Here is a 6,000-nt window from a genome sequence, read left to right on the forward strand (position 1 = left end):
TTCTAGCCTGTCGCTCTATGAAGACAACAAGCTCGGGAAACTTTGCTCTTTTTTTATTACGTTCATAAAAATCGTAAGCAGTAGCTCGCCACCTCTCCCTGAGTCTGTATGGTAATTTTAGGATCACCAGCTTCATTTGTGATGGGGTGCTCATCTCTTTCAAAAATTCAATGTCTTGCATTGTATTTAGACATCCACGGAGAGCAATTGAGTAGGCATGCAGTGCTCTTTTGTCCTCACTTTTAATAGCAGTCCACTTGGAAACTTTCTCCATACAAGCCGCTGCGATTAGGAGTTGATTTCCGAAGTTTTCTTCAAGCAGTCTTTTAGCTTCGTTATAACCCTTCTTGTGGTTTGTATACCGACAACTTCTTACAAGCTCTTTTGCCTGGCCTTCGGTAAACTGTTCAAGGAAGAAAAGGCGGTCTTTGTAGTTGTCAGTTTTTTCTTCAATTGAATGCTCAAAGACTCGGATGAATGACAGGTATTGTAGTGGATCTCCTTTAAACATGGGTATCTGGCTGGTAGGAAGTAATGAATGACGTTGTTCTTTTATTAGTATTTCAGTTATTTTATTCTGTTTCCTCATCACCTTTGCCAGGTTGCTGCTTTCGCTTGTTTGGTGTTGATCAGTGTGAGACTGAGGGGCTTGAGTATGAGAGGTTGTTGGCAGCACATGCCGGCTTCGACCAGCAGGGGCAGCACATCTTGTCTTATGGCTTGTTTGGTGTTGATCAGTGTGAGACTGAGGGGCTTGAGTATGAGAGGTTGTTGGCAGCACATGCCGGCTTCGACCAGCAGGGGCAGCACATCTTGTCTTATGGCTTGCAGCAGTATGGCTTGGCCACTGGTCCACCTCTTCTACCTCTTCTTCATCACTGTCCTCCTCCTCGTCTTCATCACTGTCCTCCTCCTCGTCTTCATCACTGTCCTCCTCTCCTTCATCACTGTCCTCCTCCTTGCCTTCATCATGTAGCTTATACAGTTTATCTTTCATTCTTCCATTGTCATGGTGTTTATTTGAACATGCCTCATTGTCTTGACCACGCTCTTGTTCCTCACTATTTGATAGTGTTCTTAATGTTGCATCTGCAGCGTCAATGACAGTTTTCATCTCAAGCTCCTCTTGTAAGGTATTTAGGGCTGCTTGTCTGTTTTCCAATTCATGACTTATTGCTGCTTGTTTGGCTTCCAATTCATGACTTTTGGCTTCCAATTCGTGCTTCAAATCCCTTTGTTGTTTTTCAAGGTCATTTTTTTTCTTTAAATTGGCAAGACGTGCCATCGCGGCAGCTTTTTCAGCTTGAGTCCTTTTAAACATAGATGAAGTTGTTGAGCTCACACCACTTATACGACTGCTTGGACCCCTTTTGCTACTTCTGTAACTGGTTGGTCCCTTTTCTTGCTGCTGGGAACGGGTGGCAACCTCGCACATGTAAGTTGTTACGATATCATGGAATCTGCTAAAAGGATCCATTTTTGAGTGCCAACCTAGGTTGTCTTGTACTTTATCCTCCTCGTCAATGAGATCCTGAATGGTTGCGTGATTGTTTATAACTTCTTTTTCAATGGCTCGGAATGCATCAAAATTGTCTTTAACAAGCAACACATTTCCATGATCAATCATTAATTCTTCCATTGCATTCCTTTTTATAGTCAGTGTTTTAATACCTTTGGTTCTTGTCTTTTGGAGTTGGGATATATGAATTAGGAGGGCCTTTTTTGTGAGCCTTTTATCCCTTTTAGGTCTACAATCAGGCTCTTGCTCCACAGGGCCTGTTGCTCCATTTTCACTTGTCTCGTGGAATTGGCCTTCCTGGGCTGGTTCAACAGCTCCATCCTTTTCCGTTATTTCAGACATTCCGTTATTGTATTTATTTTATTCTTTACATATAACGAATTGTAACTTTAAATGTTATAATCGAACGGCGAAGTGATATGACGTCAGAGCCTTCAAAGTGGGTTTACTTTCTTCCCGCTGATGAATGCTCTGCAGTAACATAGTATTTGTCCACTGCTATATATGTCGGAATTTAAATCAGACAGTCTATTGCGTTACACTAATGTCCATTTTCCACACGCCCAGACAATAATAATTGTGACGGTTCCACATCGATACGGCGCATAGTCCGTTCCGTTCTATTATCCACAGTATCACATTTTAATTAGTCCGACGCTAGAATGCTCCCCGGCGTTCGCAAGGAAGCGCACACAGTAGTAATGTCCTGAGTTGGTTCCATTCATAAATACAGCAGCGCTATCCGTTATCCAGTTCTTCATTAGAGGAGGTTTTATTTAAAATCTTCTTACCTCTGCTTGTCCTTGTGAGGGAGGTGATCCAACTTTATACTCACATAGCACGTCCTTCTTTCACGAGGATATTTTTTCCTCTTTTTCAATCGCGTCCTTCTGTCGTGAGGGTAGTTTCAAACTTTATAGTGGCCGACTGTCATTCCTGTGTGCTGATAGTCGTCCACGATGCACCCGCTATTGCCTTTTTTACACTGTACCAAAGTTGTTGATGTTAATGAGTTGAATGTCCACAGTTGCTTCTCTTACGGTGTACAGGGTTTATTGTTGTCCAAATGAAAGTGATAATGAATTAAAGGTTTGACAGAACAGTTGTCAGTTGCTCCGTGCCAACAGTATAACAGTGTTTGAAAGTAAGTCCTCAGCAGGTGCATGGCTCAAGGCTAATCACCTAGTGGGTTATATTGGGTGGTGAGCCCCCTAGTGTCCAAACATTGTCCAAACAGTGCATGGTTCCAATATATACATAATGTAATATATATACACAATAATAATATAATATATATATATATATAACACAATATATATATAATAATAATATAATAGTATATAATCCACCAAGTCGGTTTCTGCCTCTACAATGCACTTGTTTGTTTTTTATTTTATTTTTATATTGAAATGTTGAAGAGGAGATGTTGCAGTTGTTGCACATAAATGAAGCACTTTTTTTGAAAAGTATACTACTTTTGCAATGTAGTTAAAGGGGATCTTATAAATGGCCTTTTTCAGTGTTTAGCATTGTTTCCTAGCTATGTGGACTTATATTAATATGATCTATGTCTCTAATTCTCATATTGGCGCATTCTTCCAATTCTCCTCTCACAATATTCACCCTCACTGAACTGAGTCATCTGAAAATGTGCTGATTTGTGATGTCAGAGAGACACTGCTGCATGATAATCAGCTGAGTTTCCACACAGTTCCCACAGTGGTTGGAGCCCAGGCTCAAAACGTGTTTTTGAGTACTTGATTAGAAATACAAAACAATGAATTAAAAAAAAAAATATTACAGAGGTGTTCCATAAACCCACAGGAATTGTGTAAAAGTGCCCAAATAGTGAAAGAAATAGTAAAATAGTTCCCCTTTAAATAAAAGTTGTGAAAATGTGGTTGCGTGTTGTGTCAAGTGTACATATATTCATAGTACGGGGAGGCGCCGTGGCAGGCCGGCCCCTGGCCCCTTGGGTTTCTGACAATGTGGCCCCCTGAACAATTTAGTTGAATAGCCCTGATCTAGTGGCTGAATGTTATCTATAGCACCTTTAATATCTAGTGGCTGAATGTTATCTATATAGCACCTTTAACATCTAGTGGCTGAATGTTATCTATAGCACCTTTAATATCTAGTGGCTGAATGTTATCTATAGCACCTTTAACATCTAGTAGCTGAATGTTATCTACAGCACCTTTAACATCTAGTGGCTGAATGTTATCTATAGCACCTTTAACATCTAGTGGCTGAATGTTATCTATATCACCATCAAGTGGCTGAATGTTATCTATAGCACCTTTAACATCTAGTGGCTGAATGTTATCTATAGCACCTTTAACATCTAGTGGCTGAATGTTGTCTATAGCACCTTTAACATCTAGTGGCTGAATGTTATATATAGCACCTTTAATATCTAGTGGCTGAATGTTATCTATAGCACCTTTAACATCTAGTGGCTGAATGTTATCTATAGCACCTTTAACATCTAGTGGCTGAATGTTATCTATAGCACCTTTAATATCTAGCGGCTGAATGTTATCTATATAGCACCTTTAACATCTAGTGGCTGAATGTTATCTATAGCACCTTTAACATCTAGTGGCTGAATGTTGTCTATAGCACCTTTAACATCTAGTGGCTGAATGTTGTCTATAGCACCTTTAACATCTAGTGGCTGAATGTTATATATAGCACCTTTAACATCTAGTGGCTGAATGTTATCTATAGCACATTTAACATCTAGTGGCTGAATGTTATCTACAGCACCTTTAACATCTAGTGGCTGAATGTTACCTATAGCACCTTTAACATCTAGTGGATGAATGTTATCTATATAGCACCTTTAATATCTAGTGGCTGAATGTTATCTATAGCACATTTAACATCTAGTGGCTGAATGTTATCTATAGCACCTTTAACATCTAGTGGCTGAATGTTATCTATAGCACCTTTAACATCTAGTGGCTGAATGTTATATATAGCACCTTTAACATCTAGTGGCTGAATGTTATCTATATAGCACCTTTAACATCTAGTGGCTGAATGTTATATATAGCACCTTTAATATCTAGTGGCTGAATGTTATCTATATAGCACCTTTAATATCTAGTGGCTGAATGTTATCTATATAGCACCTTTAACATCTAGTGGCTGAATGTTATATATAGCAGCTTTAACATCTAGTGGCTGAATGTTATATATAGCACCTTTAACATCTAGTGGCTGAATGTTATATATAGCACCTTTAACATCTAGTGGCTGAATGTTATCTATAGCACCTTTAACATCTAGTGGATGAATGTTATCTATATAGCACCTTTAACATCTAGTGGCTGAATGTTATCTATAGCACCTTTAACATCTAGTGGCTGAATGTTATATATAGCACCTTTAACATCTAGTGGCTGAATGTTATATATAGCACCTTTAACATCTAGTGGCTGAATGTTATCTATAGCACCTTTAACATCTAGTGGCTGAATGTTATATATAGCACCTTTAACATCTAGTGCAGGGGTCGGGAACCTATGGCTCGCGAGCCATATATGGCTCTTCTGGTGACAGCATATGGCTCCCAGACATTTTTGAGAAAGAAAAAAAAAACTAAAACATTTTTCTTTTTTAATACTTGTGATATATATATATATTTTTTTTTATCCACTTTTTCTCCCATTTTTCTATATTTTCTCCCATCCCAATTCAACCCTCCCCTGTCACGAACGCTGTTTCTTGCCTCCCACAAGCCGGCTGCAATGTGGACTAAGTCATACATAGCACAAGTCCCCTCCGGTACTTGAGGTAACAGTAGTCGCATCTTTTCCCCTGCGCAGCTCGATCTCTCAGTGGCGAGGAGTAACGCGTGGGAGGCTCACGCTGCCCCCGACACTTCCTGATTCTACTGCGCAGGCGCACCAACCGACCTGTAGGAGTCGCTGTCCACAACGCCCGATCCCCACCCATCAGTTTCCCACCCCCTAATACGGCCAATGTGTATTAGTACGGACGACCAGCTAAACTGAAAGCAAATGTGGAGCGCTGGGCTCGAACAGGCGAGCCCAGCGTCTCCAGTATTCGTGGCGAGCGCCTTGCCCACTACGCCACGTAGCCGCCCAATACTTGTGATATTTCTTAATAATACTGTGTCATTTTAAAGTAAACAGAAATTAGTTTTGAAGATACAGCTAATAGTATCTGTAGCTGAAGATATAGCGAGCAGAGCTGGCGAGGGAACACAAGTGGACAGAAATTAAAAATCTTCAACCTGAAGACCAGCTGATTCTTAAAACTTGGAACGAGCTTCCTGTGACATACCACACAATGCAGCGTGAGTATTGCCGTATTGACCATGTTTGGCTCTACATATGCATGTGGGCAGTCATTCTGTCATATGAGGAACATTAAGACCAACCTACGCTCACGTTTAACTGATGGAAGCCTCAACGCCTGCATGAAGCTCAACCTCACCACGTATGAACCAG

General features: G+C 40.3%; 1 protein-coding gene across 1 annotated transcript in view; it reads left to right on the plus strand.

The window, feature by feature from the left end:
• The window catches only part of LOC311229715 (X-linked retinitis pigmentosa GTPase regulator-like), a gene marked incomplete at both ends in the record, with an annotated part of 59,732 nt that overhangs the window by 26,960 nt on the left and 26,772 nt on the right, over nt 1-6,000 (plus strand). The window lies entirely within an intron of this gene.

Source organism: Notolepis coatsorum (genome assembly GCF_963971535.1).
Source record: "Notolepis coatsorum genome assembly, chromosome: 6".
In the NCBI taxonomy this organism is placed as follows: domain Eukaryota; kingdom Metazoa; phylum Chordata; class Actinopteri; order Aulopiformes; family Paralepididae; genus Notolepis; species Notolepis coatsorum.